This window comes from Leucopleurus acutus (assembly GCF_964270905.1).
Source record: "Leucopleurus acutus genome assembly, chromosome: 18".
Lineage (NCBI taxonomy): Eukaryota > Metazoa > Chordata > Mammalia > Artiodactyla > Delphinidae > Leucopleurus > Leucopleurus acutus.
This window is the reverse complement of record NC_139160.1, coordinates 75,866,752-75,884,225: the sequence shown is the minus strand read 5'-3', so window position 1 is coordinate 75,884,225 and position 17,474 is coordinate 75,866,752.

The following is a 17,474-nucleotide window of genomic DNA, read 5'->3' as shown; positions in this document are numbered from 1 at the left end:
AGTAAACCCCTCCCTCCGCTTAGCCTTCCTCTGCACAGACTCCCATCAGTCATAGGGATGTTGTTTCCCTTCCACTGAACGTTTTCTCCCGTCTACCTGGAGGCATCCAGGTGTGGCTGAAAATATGCTCCATCCCGGAGTAAATGCCACACCTGAGGGCAGTGACCAGCCGTGCAAGACAGCTGGGCAGGGCACCGATGCTCACAGTAACCTGAGCTGTTTACCTGGTGACTCAGGAGAGATGCAGGGGCCAGGTGGCTGGCTTGTTGCAAAGGATGCTGGGGTGCTGATTCCCTAAGTTCTCTGGAAAGAGGGTTTCACACGTCCTCATTCTTTCTGGACTTCACGGGTTCATTACCCTGCTCGCTGAGCTCGTATCTTGGGGAAGAAAATAAGACTTTTCATGACATGCCTTTGCATTCAAGGTCTGGTAGAAAGGTGAGACTTGTAGTGATTGAAAGGCACCAAAATGAACATGTCAGGAAGTTGAAAACATAGGCTGAAATGGTTTCTGTGTCATTTTCTAGAAAATAACTTCTCATCTTTGTTTGTTGCTATAGACGGGATGTGTGTGTCTCTTCCAGATTCCTTTGTTGAAACCTACGTCCCTGGGTGATGGTGTTGGGAAGCAGGGCCTTTGGGAGGTGAGGGGGTCATGGGTGGGATTAGGGCCCTTATGAAAGAGGCCTGAGATGGCCCCCTTCCACCACGTGGGTACAATGAGGAGTCTGCAACCCAGAAGAGGCCCTCACCAGACCCTGCCCAGGCTGGCACGTGGACCTCGGAATTCCAGCTTCCAAAGCTATGCGCGATAGGTTTCTCCTGTGTTTAAGCTGCTCCGTTTACGGTACTTTTGTTACAGTAGCCCAAACAGACTGAGACTTTTGTAAAGTGCCCACCCACCTGGGATGTGAACATGGCTGAAAGGATGATACACGATTCAAAGTCAAAGCCAGGAGACGGCAGAGAAGGGTGCTTTTGCTTTTCTGTCTCTGGCACTTGGACATTGCAAGGAGCTGTCTCGGGGCCCAGGATAGAGACCAAAGCCTGGGTCCGAGTCTCGCTCGGCATTGGACGAATGGCTTGGAGCCCTTCGGCAGCCACGGGTAGAGGGGAGACCTCCCAGCCCTGCTGTACCCTCAGCATGGTGAACAAGCATGAAGGCTCTCCAGAGAGTGAGTGAAGCCTCGTGTCAGGAAGTGTTAGAGCCACATGGGCCACTCCTGTGACACCAGCCACCTGCCCTGCTTTGCTTTGGTTTTGTATCTTTTTAATTTTTCTTTTATACTGGAGTATAGTTGATTAACAATGCTGTGTTCGTTTCAGGTGTACAGCGAAGTGATTCAGTTATACATATACACGTATCTATCCTTTTTTCAAATTCTTTTCCCATTTAGGTTATTACAGAGGATTGAGCAGAGTTCCCTGTGTTATACAATAGGTCCTTGTTGGTTATCTATTTTAACTAATCCCACTTTGTTTTGATTGATATAATCAGCGGATAAGGATAGAATCCTTTATAGGAAAAACAGGATCCCATGATCTCCTTCATAACGTGCTGCCCATGAATCCACTCCCAGGACACACAGCTATCCTTTGCTGATCACGTCTTTTTTGCTGCTACAGATGTTTCCCAGCCAAACCACGTGTCCACCAGTTACTGCCCGTGGCACGTGCTTCTTCTGGAACCTCGTCTGTGACTACGTCCCCTGGGCTTTCTTCCGTAGTATCATTGCTCTGTGGTCCAGGGCTGCTCTTAGCCAAGGGCCCTCCTGCAGTTTGAGGATGGAATCCCCGCTTGCTTCTGACAAAGGGAAACGCTGACCAGCAGATTGAGTATAAGAAGCAGAGGATCCTCTCGTACTGAAGTCTTTGCTGAGTTATTCAAGAAACGACTTCTCCAGACCTAAAGAGAGGATCTGGAGTGAATATGGAATCAGCTGTCCTGGAAAAATCTGAGGCTGAAATAAGTACCGTTTGATAAAATAATTGAACAACGTTCTTGGGTTTGATGTCCCAAGGCGTGGTGTTAGGTAGTCGGCCGAGAAACTGGTTCCTTATATTACAGGATAATCTATTTCATATCATGTAATATACCACCGTAGCCACAAAACTTTTGAGCGAAGCTAGGTTAAATAAATTTAAAATGATAAAACATATTACGTGACTTAATGTTACAGTGTCTTCAATCATTTTCTCTTTTCTTATCACGTATAAAAAAAACCATAATTAACAGAGAATGAAAAGGAGGCGGGATTGACTAGGATTCGGGGAAAGAGATTCTCCTGTGTGACACTAAGCAAACTCTTCTGCCTCTCTGGGCCTCATTTTCCTTACACGTGAATTATCTCAAAGGGGATTGAATTAGATTCATTCAGCAAATACCTCTACTAATCACCTACCCTGTGTCAGGCACAGGTCTTTCATAAAAGTTCATTAATTTTATAATAAGTGACAAGCACGAAAATAAATCATATAAGAAACTCTGAAGATCCTTCCCCCAATTCCCTAAACGACATTCTACGTGACAGACCATCGTATCAAGTGGCAACTCATTTGGCCTTATCAGGAGTTGAAAATGACCCAATGCCAAGACTTCACGCTCCGAAGTTCCCTGCCTGGCGACAGACGCCACCGTAGCACCATTTTTCTTTGTCTCCTTCCTCTTCCCCAAGCTTCAGGCATACATTTACTGCAAAAACGCTCCCACGTATGTCCCTCTCCGGCCCCGCCCTGCATCTCCCCCCTGAGATGTGACCCCCGTCTCATCAGGAAAAGGAGTCTGTTTCTCCACTCCTGAGTCAGGCCGGCCGTGACCTGCTGTGTCCAGGAGGATGCTGGCACAAGTGACAGGGACCGAACCTGGTCGTCCCCAAGGCCGGCAGCTTCCGCTTGCCCCCCTGGAGCCTGGGGTCGTCGTGGAGCAAGGCCAGGCTGGTCTGTTGGCTGACGGGGGACCACACACAGCAGATACCCGTCAGGCCGGTTGTCCCAAAGCCTTCTGAGAGCCCAGGCTAGACCAGAAGTCACCCAGCTGACTCAAAGACTCCCAGCCCGCCCTTCGGAGCAAAGGGGAAGGTCTGTCTGCCGCTGGGCTTCCCTGCCTGTTCGGTGACAAGAAGGTCTCCTCTCGAACATGCCCCACTTCCGCCCGTGCCGTCCATGGTTACGACACTGCCCCTCGCTTTTCTCTAGGTCCCCAGCCCATCCTCCCTGCCACCCCGTGGTCTCAGGTGCTCATTTATTCTGAAGCAGGTGGGCAAGCATAAATAGAGTCAGGAGATCAGTCCAGAAAGGCCCGACAGGTTTCACCTTCTTGGCCCAGAGGACCCTGTGGTCAGGGCCTTCCCGACCTGGGGCTACGAGGACACCCCACGTCAAATCTGCACTTTCTAATTCCGGCTCGGGTCTGTAACTGACAGCTCCCCGCCCCTCCCGCTCTCCAGGATGCTGGCCGCCTGGGTTTCTCCCTCCCTTTCCCCCGTCCAGCCAGCCCCAGGGGTCCTGGTTCTGCGGGGTGGGGGTGGGGGGGCGACGGAGTGTCTACCATGCAAAGCCCCCTCCCTCCCCTCCTTCTGCCTCATGCTCATCAGCACTTGATCCCATCCTGCTCTAGGACGTGGGCATCATTCCTGCTTGAGTCTCTGTCTGTCTAATCCGTGTGGGTGGGCTGGTGCCAAACCAGCTGGTGAGAAACTCAGTGGCCCCCCCTTGGGCCTCATATGAAGAACAAAGACCAGCAGACGCCAGTCGCTGAGATCCCAGTTCTGCTTTGAAGAGCTGAGGAAAGCGTTCGAGGGAGAAACTGTCAGTTATAGCTTCGAAGGAAGGCAGGGAGACAGACAGTCTCCATGTTTTCCAGGTAGAGAAGGGACGACCTGCAGTGGCTCCAGCGCTCCCTGCCAGCAGGTGCCACGGGTGCTGACAACCTCCCGGCCACCAGAGCCATACGTCATGGCTCCTCCGAGATGGTCTGTCATGTAGAATGTTGTTTAGGGAATTGGGGGAAGGATCCTTCCGCTCTACGGGGCGGTCGTGGGCCAGACCCTGTGGTCTCACTTCATCCTCAGAGCACCTCCCCTGGAACACGAGGGGATGCTGGCAGGGGGAGCCGCGCCGTACTGTGGCCTCAGGAGGGGGGGCCCAGGGCTCACGCCCAGTCTGTCTGGCTTCACGCCTCCGCACGGCGCCCACCCTCCCCCGGGGCTCTGGTTGCCCAGCTGTCCTTCTCCTCCAGCCCTTCCTGCGTCCTCTGCCCTCTGACCCTCATCGAGCCCCGCTTTGCTTCCGTAACCTCCCGGCTCGGCGTTTCCTTCCTCTGCGACCTCCTTCTTGGTGTCTGCTCCCATCTCTGGGTCCCAGAAGCCACGATCTCGCATTGACAGTGGCCTGCAGGATGCCTTCACCTGGTTTTCCTGATGGCATCGTCAATCCAGCAGGTCCAAAAACGGACCATTGTCTTCCCTGAACACCAGTTCCACTTCCTGACCACGTTCTCTGAGTCAGTGAGGCTGAAACTTACCTCTGACAGCCCCCTGGGCCCTCCCCACATGCAGCCCGTTTCTGTCTTGGGGTCTCACTCAGCTCCGCCCCTGCTTCGCCGTCCCCGCTGACAGGATGCTGCTTCTTGCGCCAGGTCCTCTGGACTCCCTGTTCCAGCCCGACGCCCGTCCAGCCCCCCTCTGTGGCGTCACACATTCATCGTTCTGATGCTCAGCTCAGGTCGCATCACTGCTCAGCGCACAAAACCTCAACAGATCTCCCTCTTGTTACCCAGCAAGGTCTAAACTCTGGTCTTCAGGGTTCCGGGCCCTTACGACTCAGCCCCATCTCCAGCGACTCATCTGGGCATCCCCGGCGCCGTGTGGTCCAGGGGTGGCGGGAAGGAATCAGGAGCGCTCCCTACACATTTACGCCCCCCCGTCTGTGTGGTTGCTGCCTCCTTCTGTCCCCTAAGTTGGCCTGGTAAAGGCCTAGCCATGCTCGAAGGGCTCTCGGCACTGTTACCTCCTCCCGGAAGACTTCCCTGATTCCCTCAAACGTACGACGGACCCATGGCACGGGGGTGGCTGCGGCGGCTCATGCTTGCCCCTGAATTGAGGTACCTGGTCACCCCTCTAGTAAAGTGTATGTTCTCCGAGATTAGGGATGGACGAATGTCCAGCCTACCCCGAACCTGGACTTTCATGGGTGTAAATGTTTAGAAAACTGACTCAAAATGAGAGTATGGTGGTAACGGTGGTTTCATAACTCAGGGATAGTCCTTTCAGAGGCGTGAACATACTCCGGCAGAGTGGACGGGGGAGGTAAGCTCGCGGGTGCTAAGGCCTGAACGGCTTGCTGGGGGATTAACCCTAGCAACGGGCTGGCCTCTCCCTGGTCAAAGTGTTCGCCCCAGTGCTACTGGATCTCAAAGCATGTCAAAGTTTGGGTCTTCAAAATTATTTGTGGACTTGCGGGTTGGTGTGAAAAGGCCGTCCTGTGGGGAGCTACCTTTGGATCTTGATAAATGACTTTTGTGGCCAGGTCAGCTTAGCCAGCTGCACTCTGCTGTCTCTATTTTGACAGGTCTGTTCTTGAATGATAGGATTATGTGTAACTCGGACAAACATATCATAAGTGTGTATCGCTTCTTTTATTTGGACTCTCAGATTAAATAAATCTATTCATAGAAGAATCTTAGCTGTATCTTTAGAAGATCTAACCAATGGGTATTGGCATTTTGAGAAACCCTCTCCCCAAATTCTTTCATTCATTGAAAATTATGTTAAACCCCATAATATGCACAGTCATTTTCTTTTTTTTTTTTTTTTTTTGTGGTACGCGGGCTTCTCACTGTTGTGGCCTCTCCCGTTACGGAGCACAGGTTCCGGACGCGCAGGCTCAGCGGCCATGGCTCACGGGCCCAGCCGCTCCGCGGCACGTGGGATCCTCCCGGACCGGGGCACGAACCCGCGTCCCCTGCATCGGCAGGCGGACCCTCAACCACTGCGCCACCAGGGAAGCCCTGCACAGTCATTTTTTTATGATGTGGAGACATGACGAGGAATAAAATAACAATTTGAGTCGTGGCGGGGGTGTGAGGCGGTGGGTAGCGGAGTCCAGCTTTCCCTCCCTGAGGCCAAGGTATCTTAATGGAAAAGGACATCATCCCCCAGACCCACATTTCTTACCCCATCAGCAGCAAATACAAAGATTTCCTTACTCCAGTGAGCTGCATGTTTCACACTCTTATGCTATATTTAAAGTTTGAAATCCCGACTTGGCGTCAGAAAGGCAAACACACAAACAAGGCGACACAAGGAGATTTGTTTTAATTCACACTTCCTCCCTCTGCCTCCAACTTCCTTGTACTTTTGCCCCAACTCTCTCTCTCTCCATCTTTCTCTCCGTCTCTCTCCCTCCATCTTTCTCTCCATCTCTCTCTCTCCATCTTTCTCTCCGTCTCTCTCCTCTCTCCCTCCATCTTTCTCTCCATCTTTCTCTCTCCTCTCTCTCTCTCCCTCTCTCCAGTTTCCAGCTCTCTCTCTTCCTGCAGACATTCCAATCATGCAGACTTGACCTAATGCTGCCTGGGACCCCCTGACCCAACTCTTGCCCGGCCGACACCTCTCCACGTGGTCCTCAGAAGAGCCCATTCCCCGACCTGGGCCTTGGTTTCCTCCCAGACTGATCTCCCAGCTTCGCTCTCGCTGCCTTTCAGTTCATTCCTCATTAGGAAGCACTGTGACCCTGTTAAGAAAATAGGTCAGATGTGTCCCCACTTGACTCGGGGGAAAAGTCTGTGTCCTGAAAACCTTCCTGGCTCCGTTCCTAGCTCCGCTTCCCCAGGCCATGCCACACGGCATCTCCCAAAGTCACCAGGCAGGGCCTGGTGCCCAGCGAGTGCCCCCGTGCTCACCACGACGGGCAGCCCCCTGTGCTCCAGAACCTTCTGTCCCCCCCGGTCCTCTGTCTGAGGGGCGTCCTGAACTGTGTTCCCCATGTTCCCTCTGGTCCTCAGCCGCCCTGAGTCCCAGCTGCCCCAGTGCAGCTCACTCTCCAGGCTCCCTGCTCACCTCCTACTTCCCCGCTGGACTTCCTGGAGTTGCCTCCCGGATAAAGGAATTGAACCCAAATCCTTGCGGGGGCTGGTTATTTTCACAGTCAGTTCTTCCCTGGCTACTATTTAAAATGAAAACTCCAGCGTTGCCTCCATACTTCCTATCCGCTTTCCCATCTGTTGCTTTTTCACGCTTGACCCTCCGTCGTTCCATTTGCTGACCCTGTGTGTTGTCCGTCTTTCCTGCCAGAAGGTAAGTGACCTGGGCGGTGAGGTCTGCTTTGCTCACTCCTGCTATCCAGACCCTAGAAGAAGAGTCCCCTCCACACAGCAGGCATTCGATAAATCCTTTGTGAATCTTCCATCCTGACAAAGTGGGACATTTCAAACAGGTGTAACGTTACAGGCTTTTGGAGTTGGAAGAAGCCTCAGATGGGCTTGAGTCCTAGCTCTCAGTACGGAAACCCTGGGATGAACTTCCCGACTGGGAATCCATCACTTCCGTCCCCTGGAGTTATTCTTGGGATGGGGACTTGCAACTTCGCACCGCTGTTCCTCTGCTAGAGATCCCCTGCTTCATTCCACAGACGTTTCTAAGAGAACGCTGAGGCCCCGACGGACCTTATGCCGGAAGGAGGCTGGTCCCCCTGCAGCTCCAGGGGGGCTGTCTTCTCGTTGCTGGGTGGTTCGGGACCCCGGAGAGCATGTGAGGGAGGCTTAGGGCTCATGGAAGGGTTTCCCCAGCACCGCTGAGAACCTTCTGGAAGCAGCTCACTCGGTGAATGTAGGTAAGTTCTCAGGCAATCAGCCCAGGACTGCAAGACGTGCCAGCCCGGGACGGAGCTAATGCGGGAAGAACAGGCAGAAGAATGGAGACCTAGGCTGATGGCAGGGGAGGGGGCAACGCAGGACTCCCGGCCCCTCCAGCCCCGAAGCAGGCCCTGCCTCTGGACTGATGGTCCGGAGGAGGCGCTACGTTTCCTTATTAATTAAACCAGTTTGGTACAGGATTTCTGCCACCCTCACTGGTGTCCTCTCACTACGCAGGGGCGGGGTGGAGGTGAGCGTGTGGTATATACTGTAGACGTACTTCCAAGGAATACGTCAACGGTGACGGAATTTCTGCTGCTACAGCTCACGTTTGGTGTGGAGGCCACCTTTCCGTGGCACCCCCAAACCCTCATTGCGATGAATCCTGACCTTCTCCGATCTCTTTTGAATTTTATAAATGAGCGCTAAGTAGGGAAATAGAGTAGCTTTATTTTATTTTCAGTAAATCCACTGGATTTCCTTATGTAGACTGCTACAGATAGATAAATTACAGATAGACTGCTACAGATAGATAAATTTTGGAATAATCTTCTCTTTGCTATAGAAGCAGAGTTGCCTTTGTGACAGATGACCAATGAGCCCTACATTTTGCATTGTTGAGTTTAAATCACCTGACGCCTGATGTTATAGGGAACGAAGTTCTCTAAAATCACAAAGAAATACGTAAGCTTAACGTAATCCAAGAAGTTCATGGATACAGTCCAAATTATAATTCAGAACTGAAAAGGATGGATTAGGCTGAACTATCTAAAACCTAAGGCAGTACTATGACTTAATTTTATTATCCTGGTGACAGATATATGAACCACATGTATCTAACTAGAAAATCCTGGCATTACTGTATATCTGAAGCAGCACTGTGAATCTTCCATTTAAAAAAAATGATATTCGAAGGTGCACGTCGGGACACAGAGCCTGAGATGGGAGCAGGCGGGTGGAAGCTGAGCTCTGCGGAACAGTTCTGCATGTTGAGGGTTCAGGTTTCCGTGGTTTTAAACGTTAAGCCACTGTGATTCCCTCAAAATATATGATCTAAAACAAGTCAGCTTATTCGTAAAATGTGAGTTGTTTGCACGTTTTTCCAAACACTGCTGGAATAGGAAACAAGAAAAAGAAAGGAATAGGCTCGTGCAAAGAAAAGAAAGGAATGGGCTGGCGGGGAGGAGAGAGATGGAGGCCCTTCCAGGAATTTCTCCTACAGCCCAGCTCCCTTAAATTGCACAGCACAGTCATCTTTGGGGGAAGTGACGGGTGACTTTTTAAAGGCCTTATTGGTTGTGTGTTCTCTAGCACGGTACCAGCCAGGGAGGACAGGGTCCCTTGCAGACTCGGGAGAGATTTAATCCCGGAACCCTGCGCGACGGAGCCTGGGGCCAGGGCAGAGCCGGAGGAGAGAAGGGCCTTTGCAGAGCCCAGCCAGCCTGCCGGCATTCCAGATCCAGGGAAAACACTTTAATTAATATGTAAAACAGCAGTGGGAAGAAAAGCCAGGTTAATTTCCAAACCACATCACTGGGCAGCATTCAGGTTGTGCAACCCGGGGACCCTTCCAGGGGCTGCTGTTAAAGGCACAGAGGTGCTTTTGTGAGTCTGTGAGCCGCTTCTGCGATGCTCAGAGCCCTTTGATCTGCTCCCCGCCGTGGCATTCCTCTTCTTATGCTGAACAGCATTGCCTTTGACGGGCAGGCTGTTGTTTTTAATCTGCAATGCACCCTCCCCTCGGTGAGGCCATCAGAGGGCCTCCCAGTGGCTCTGGGCGATTGTTTGGGACCAGCCTGAATCAGCGTTGATGGGGGGGAGAGCGGCTGCCTTTCTTTCTCTTTCCTGCTGCTTCCTTTTCGCTGCTGCTGGCTACCTTTGGAACGTGTGAAGCAGGTCGTCTTTCTGGGCTCAGAAGACCCTACTTGCCTGGGGTGAGACTGTAGCTTCTTTCCTGGGCTGAGGTCTCCAACCCCGACCTGGGCAGAGTGTATCACAACCTCACTGTGCTGAGCAGCACGTGGTCCCTCCAAGGTGAGGTGCCTGAAGAAGCAGAGCGACGAGTCTTCCCTGGGTTGAACTGAAACAGCTTCCTTCCGCGCTGGACCGATTAACCCAGTTAAAGAACACGTGCAAAGCACGGAGCTGACCTCCCTGTGCGATGCGGCTGCTTCCCACCAGCCACCTATTTTACATTTGGGAGTGTGTATGTGTCCATGCCACTCTCTCACTTTGTCCCAGCTCACCCTTCCCCTTCCCCGTGTCCTCAAGTCCATTCTCTACATCTGCATCTTTATTCCCATCTTGCCCCTACGTTCTCCATGACCATTTTTTTGTTTGTTTTTTAGATTCCATATATACGCGTTAGCATACGGTATTTGTTTTTCTCTTTCTGACTTACTTCACTCTGCATGACAGACTCTAGGTCCATCCACCTCACTACAAATAACTCAATTTTGTTTCTTTTTATGGCTGAGTAATATTCCCTTGTATATATAGCCACATCTAGAGGGGTGGGGTAGGGAGGGTGAGAGGGACACGTGGGAGGAAAGGGATATGGGGATATATGTAAACGAATAGCAGAAACTAAATGTTTACAGCATTGTAAAGCAATTATACTCCAATAAAGATATTTAAAAATAAAGAAATAAATAGATACATCAAAAAACACACAAAAGAACATGTGCACCTAAGACTTGCCGACCTGTGAACGCGTGTGCCCTCTCCCTGGCGTGTCTGCAGGCTACCCTTCCCCTAGGCTCCCTGGAGAGAAGCCACAAGCCTTAAGAGTGACACCCCATTCCTACCTGCCATTAACCAGTAAAACACGCAATCCCGCCCAATGGACAGCATGCATCTCCAAAATTAGATAAGGACGTCTTCTTGGGTCACGGACATCTTTAAGAATGAAAACTGTCCCCAGGAAGAAAGGCAGACTTGCACACGTATGCAAAATCTGCCCCCATTGTCACAGCTTTTCACATGCCCCCTTCTAACCCAGTTACGCTGTCTCCTGCACATTCTGCCCCGCTGTCCCATTTCCTCTGTCACTGCTGCCGTTGGCAACTCCGCCCGCCACCTGCCTCTTGCCTGGATCGTGACTCTCACCCTCCAGCCTTGGCACTGGTTTCTTTTCCATCCGCGATGCTGGCAGGTGTCTTGCCGTGTGCCCCGGGCTTCCCGATGGCCTTCCCGATGAAGCCCAAGCGCCAGCTTGGCCTCACGGTCCCAGGAGTTCCTCCCTTGCTCTGGGGATGCCAAATGGCCCGGGTTTTCCTGCACTTGGTCATTCTGCCCTCCTGCTTCTCCTCCTGCTACATCCTGTTGCCTCTTTGTGAGTCACCTCCTCCAACTGGGTAGCTCCTATTGGTCTAAGGCGCAGGCCCTTCTCGCTCCCTCCGGGAATTCCATGCTCCGATGGACTCGTGGGCCTCCCAGGAGCACCCGGGGTCGACCTCTGTGCTCTACACAGTCCAGCATCGTCACTACCTCCTTACGTTGACCTTGGGCTTCTGCAGTCACAGTTTCTGTGGTTGGTGTCCTCATCTCTAACCTCCCAGGGCAGGGGCAGCCCCGGATTTCCACAGGGAGGACCTGTGGGGAGGTGGTGATCTGAGGAGGGCACTTGTTTGGAAGCTGAGTTTCATGGCAAATGCTATCTTCTAACTTATATCCAGCATCTATTTGAGGGGGCTTGAGGGCTTGGAGATTACACAGGGCAGGAGCTAAGGCCCCAAACCCTACCCTGCAACTGTTACCAGATTGGTTGACCAGACCCAGGCTGGGGTCGTAGCCCGGGTGGAGACGACCTGCCTCGGTTGGGGAGGTTCTTTTTCCGATCAGATTCACGCAGCCAGTAACAAAACTGATGCTGAGACTGGAAGAGCACCAGGTTTATTCAGTGGCCAAAGGATGGGGAAGTGGGAACCTAGTTTGCAAATCAACTTCTCAACACAGTTCGGGTGGAGACACCAAGTATATAGGAAGGTCGAGGTAAAAGGGAGGGATTTGGAGAAGAGTGAGAGGAATACATGAGTTATCTGGAAACGGGGTTGCGGCTTGGGCCCAGAATTGATGCAACCGTCCTTTTCAGTCCTTGTTTTGGCTTTTCCCGGTTGTTGTCATGGCAACTGGCAACCGTGTGCAGCTGGTGGGCGTGTCGTTTAGCTAATGCATCGCAGTGAGCCCGTGATGAGGCTCAAGGTCAACCGGAAGTCGAATCTTCTGCCATCTTGGGTCACGGTGGTTTGAACCAGTTCTTGTTTTTTTCTCTTTGTAGCTTCCTCCTGAAACTTGGATAACAGTAATTGTTTTCTATTCATGGGGGGGCAGGGGTATGATTCTGGGGCGACAGCCGTGGTCACATGACTCTCGCCTTGGGCGTTGCTATGTCTCTGTGCACGGTCACATTGCCTGGCGTAGAATGTGCTCGTTGAACATTTATTGGTTGGATGAACAGATGGGTGACTCTGGAGGAACAGAGTGCAGACCTATGGGTGGAAAGCACGGAACCCAGGAGCCAGAAGGTAGGGGTTCCAGCCCAGCTCTGCCCGAGAGCCCTGTGATGCCTCTGTCTCTCTCTCTCTCACACCTCTGCAGCCGTGAGCCTCCCCACTTTTACAAGAGGGTTGCCTCATAGGATACCTCACACCTCCTCTCTTTCCCATTGCTTCCTACTCACCCCTCCACTCAGTTTATAAGCATGCGGCCATCCATCCTCCTAGGATGCGCCCTCCTCCAGGCTCCACGTCAGCCACCTGCCATCCACAACCTGTATCCTGGGGTGTGCACCCCACCCCCAGGACAACTGCCTGTAGCATCTGCTCACTCCTTTTCCAGCTTAGTTTCCCTCCCGTCTCCATCCCCTGCTGAAACAGCTCGCCAGTCTTCTCCATGGGCAGATCCAAAGGACACTCCTAGGCCCACCGCCCTGGACCTCTGGGAGGAGTTTTAAACCACTGGCCACATCCTGCTTGTCTAGGAGCACCGCATGCAGTGGACCACTGCCCGTGAGAACTGTCCCCTCATCCACTGCTCTCCTTTGCTCTGATCTCCTGTGATATCTTTTTCAGCCATTCTTTCTCCATGCATTTAGCAAAGGTAAGGATGCATGTCATTTTCAAGTCTTCAAATTTTTCTTCAAAGATTTCATCGTCTGTCATTTTTCTCCTCTTTACTAGAGTTTTGTGTTGTTTGAATTGCGGTGTTCTCCAGTGGCCACATCTACGCTTCCAGCCCCCTGCTTTCTCTGTGGCCTGGACTCCTATTGCTAACTGCTTCCTGTGTAAATGACAGCCACTCAGATTCCACATCCCCAGCAGTGCTTTCCACTGTGCAGCACTCACGGCGTCAAATACGACTTCTGTCTGTGGAGCTTCAAATTTCCTCTTTCTTGTAAGCATCAGGCAGATACTAACAAACACAAAACAAAACGAAAACACCCCCCAAGGCACCTCTGTAGTGAAAAGCTTCTCATTAGAAAATAATTGTTTGCTTGGGATGTACAGAAAGACTTTAACTTTTTCATGAAAATAATTCAAAACTATCTTGGTTTTGTTTCTTTTATTTTAATCAAAGTCTAGGCAAAGAAAGGGCATTTGTTAGCTCATGAAAGTAAAGACTCCGTGGTTGACCTAGAGCCGTGGTTTTCTAGGGGAACTTGCATCAACCTCACCTGGAGGACCCCACCTCCAGAGTTTCCAATTCACTGAGTCTGGGGTGGCTGAAATTTGCACTTCCAACAAGGTCCAAAGGGAGGTTGCTGCTGCTGCCCTGGGTATCCCACTCTGAGAACCGTTGGCCCAGAGATCCCGTCACTGCTGGACCTCAGGGATGAAATTCCTAGGAGTCTATTTCTCTCCTCACCTCTCCGTGTTGTATTCCTATGGGTTGAGGTTCTGACACAGTAAGCTCCCGGCAGCCCCAGGCCTACATTCCCTTCAGAGTTAGCAATTTCAGAAAGAGATTTTCCCAACATCGTACAAAGTTTCCTCCAGATGATTCTGGTTCTGTATGGGTTGCATGCTCACTCCCAGACCAGTCACCGGGGGACCCTGTGGGGTAGCCTGATTCCGCAGCCTGGGTCAGCATCCACCCTATGTGACAGCTCTCCTGCCCACCCGCATTCAGAATCCTAGTGAAAGGAAGGACGTTAGGGTGGACAAAATGTTATATGTATCGATGTGTATTGAGGTGGGCAAGGTACTCAGTCTCACAGAGCCTCATTTCACTCATCCAGCTAACTGATTCAATAATATTACATTCCAGGACCATTGAGGGGATTAGAAATATCACCTGCTTAAAATAGCCACCACACTGCCTGCCACATAAAATATGTAGAATAAAAGATAGTTAGTTATTAAGGGACGACTGCTTCGTCCTGGACCCCTACCTCTCCCAGTAAAGGGGATTCCTTAGATGCCTGGGAACTGACGGAGTGCAACCCCCTTGAGGATAACCTCCCCCATCATTCGTCCTCACCCATCTCTTGCTCCTTGACCAGTGACCACAGCCCTCCATCCATTCATGTGAGGGCTGAGGGTCTCCGCTGGAAAATGAAGCGTATGTTTAAGAAACACTCACCCAATTAGCACCCGTCAAGATCTGCTTCCATTTAGTCAGAGATGCTGGGGCCCAAAGGGGCTCCTTCCTGCTGCTAAAGTTCATTTCTTGTGGCTTTGCTATTTCTTCCTTGTTGAAGTTTTCTCAAAGACTTCAGATATTCACAGGTCTGCAAGAAGGCTGTGAGGTTGAATTTTCCCTCCTCTTGGAGCTGATAATGTCAGCTCTGTACCTCTTTCTTGCAGGTCCCTCCTCTGAGCTTCCACACGGAGAGCATCTCTGTGAGGCTTATATTAGGGCAATTAGGGTGCTCCCTTGTTCGGGAGGCCTTTGCTTCTTGGTGTGGACTTCCTTCTATCACAGCAGCCTGAAGGATCATCATAATAATAACTTGTGTGCTGAGCGCTTCTGTGCCGGCCTTGAAGCCTGTGAGGCTGATATCCCATTTTATAGACGAGGAAGCCAAGGCTTTGTGAGATAAATGTCTCACTAGAGGCACAGCCCTCGGGTCCCTTCAGACCTGGGCTGGGTTTCGCCCTCGCAGAACAGGGAATGTTCAGTTGATGTTGTTGTTCGAAATTGGATTACATATAAATTCTCTCTCCCTCCAATATTCAGTGAGATTCCTGGCAGTCACTGAAGACTCATGGCCTAATTGTTGCCATGGGTGATTTTCTCAAATCGCTGCTCTGGGCCCAGGGCCATCACACCGATTTACCATGCTGAAGAGATGCCTTTGTTAGTACAGAGGCAACCTCAGGTAATCCACCCTTTGATCCACCTCTGAGGCTAAGCACCAAATTAATTTTAGGAGTCGCATAAGGAAGGGCTGACCTTTCTGTTTTCTCTGGGAGTGGCAGCCAGCAGTGAGCTTGTGGGGTGGGCAGCTCTGCCTTTATCCCTGCCCTCAGCCCAGACTGGAGCCATTCTGGGGTGGGTCGAGGGTCCTGCACCAACGTCATGGGCAAGTGCTAAGGGCTTAGAATGGCCGGAAGCTTAAAATACTGGGCTTCAAATCCCAAGGAGTCCACTATCCTGTCCTATATATCAGAAAATTTAACACCCCACTTCCTTGCTTGGCAGATAGATTAATGTACTTGAGTTACATCTTAATGGTTTAAGAAAGTTAAAAGTAATCCATTTGGGGGTCCCTACATGGTTTTATACACTTCCTGCAATTCTGCTTTTGTGTGATGCCAGGCTCGGAACAAAGTGAATGAATGAATGAGTGGATGAATGAAGGCTCTGAACCTAAAGAAATCAAACACTTGAGAATAGAAACGATGATAAATGTGTCATTGAATTTTTATTTAAGGCCAATTAGAGCTTCTTAAAGGTTTGGGGGTAATTGGAAACCATTCACAATTTATGGAGAAAATAAATCACACATTTGGTGTATCTGACACCACACATTACCTATCTGACAAGACTTTAAATTGCTCTTCTGAAAAGAGAACCCTCCTACATTGTTGGTGGGAATGTAAATTGGTGCAGTCACTATGGAGAACAGTATGGAGGTTCCTTAAAACACTAAAAATAGAGCTACCGTATAATACTGCAGTCCCACTCCTGGGCATATATCTGGAGAAAAACATGGTTTGAAAGGTTATATGCACCCCAATGTTCATTGCAGTGCTGTTTACAATAGCCAAGACACGGAAACAACTTAAATGTCCATCAACAGATGAATGGATAAAAAGATGTGGTACATGTATACAATGGAATATTACTCAGCCATGAAAAGGAATGAAATAATGCCATTTGCGGCAACATGGATGGACCTGGAGATTATCGTACTAAGTGAAGTAAGTCAGACAGAGAAAGACAAATATCATGTGATATCACTTATATGTAGAATGTAAAAAAATGATACAAGTGAATTTTATTTACAAAACAGAAACAGACTCGCAGACATAGAAAACAAAACTTACAGTTACCAAAGGGGAAGAGGTGGAGGGATAAATTAGAAATTTGGGATTAACGGATACACACTACTATATAAAAAATAGATAAACAACAAGGACCTACTGTATAGCACAGGGAACCATATTCAATATCTTGTAATAAATCATAATGGAAAAGAATATATACATATGTATATATACACACATATATGTATTTTATATGTATTATATATATATGTATATATACATATATATATGTATTTTATATATATATATATATATATATATATATATATATATATATATATAATTGTGCTGTACACCAGAAACTAACACAACATTGTAAGTCAACTATACTTCGATTAATAAAATAAATAAATAAACTTGGGAGTACAAATTGCGAGAATAAAATAAAATGGCTCTACTGGAACCTAGAGCTGTTCTCTCTGTGACTGGGAGATTCAGGGCCCTACCTGGACCCGCATGAGTTATACTGGCGCTCAAGTTGTTTCTAACCTGCTTGTCTTTCCTTTTCCCCTGTTTTTCCTTTTTCTTTTTTGGGAAGAATTACCTGAGGAGGGGGGACGCCCAGCACATCTGACTGAGAGTTGAATTTAAGGGAGCCTGGAGGTGACACCTTCAGATTGAATTTTGCCTGTTAATGGAAGTCCATCTACATCAAGGCTCACACAGCTCTTCTATGAATAAAATATTATACCTGGAGGCAGGAGGATGTGCTGTATTTTACTGCCTTCATTAATCTGCAAGTTTGCTGTTCAAGGCAGAGGCTGCCCATCATGGTAGAGGGGAGACGTTCTGCCATTTCCACAGATCAAGAAAATGTTTTTCCTTTTGCAAAGGAGCATCTCTTTGCTCTGATAAACACCTCACTGCACTTGTTTGAGGATTTACAGAATTACTTAGTCATATCCAGCTTCAGGTCTTGGCTGGGTCCTTGAACCCTGTCTTCAGGTGATGACCACCCAGCACTCAGTAGCACCTTTTACCGTTTACCTTTTACTCAGATCAGACGCGGTATGATTACAAAGACCCCTGTGTGGCCAACAGAGTAAAGACTGGATCCGCAGACATGGCCCCAGACCGGTCGGTGTGAACGAAGGGATGACGGGAAAATCTAAGCTGAGGTCCAGGTCTTA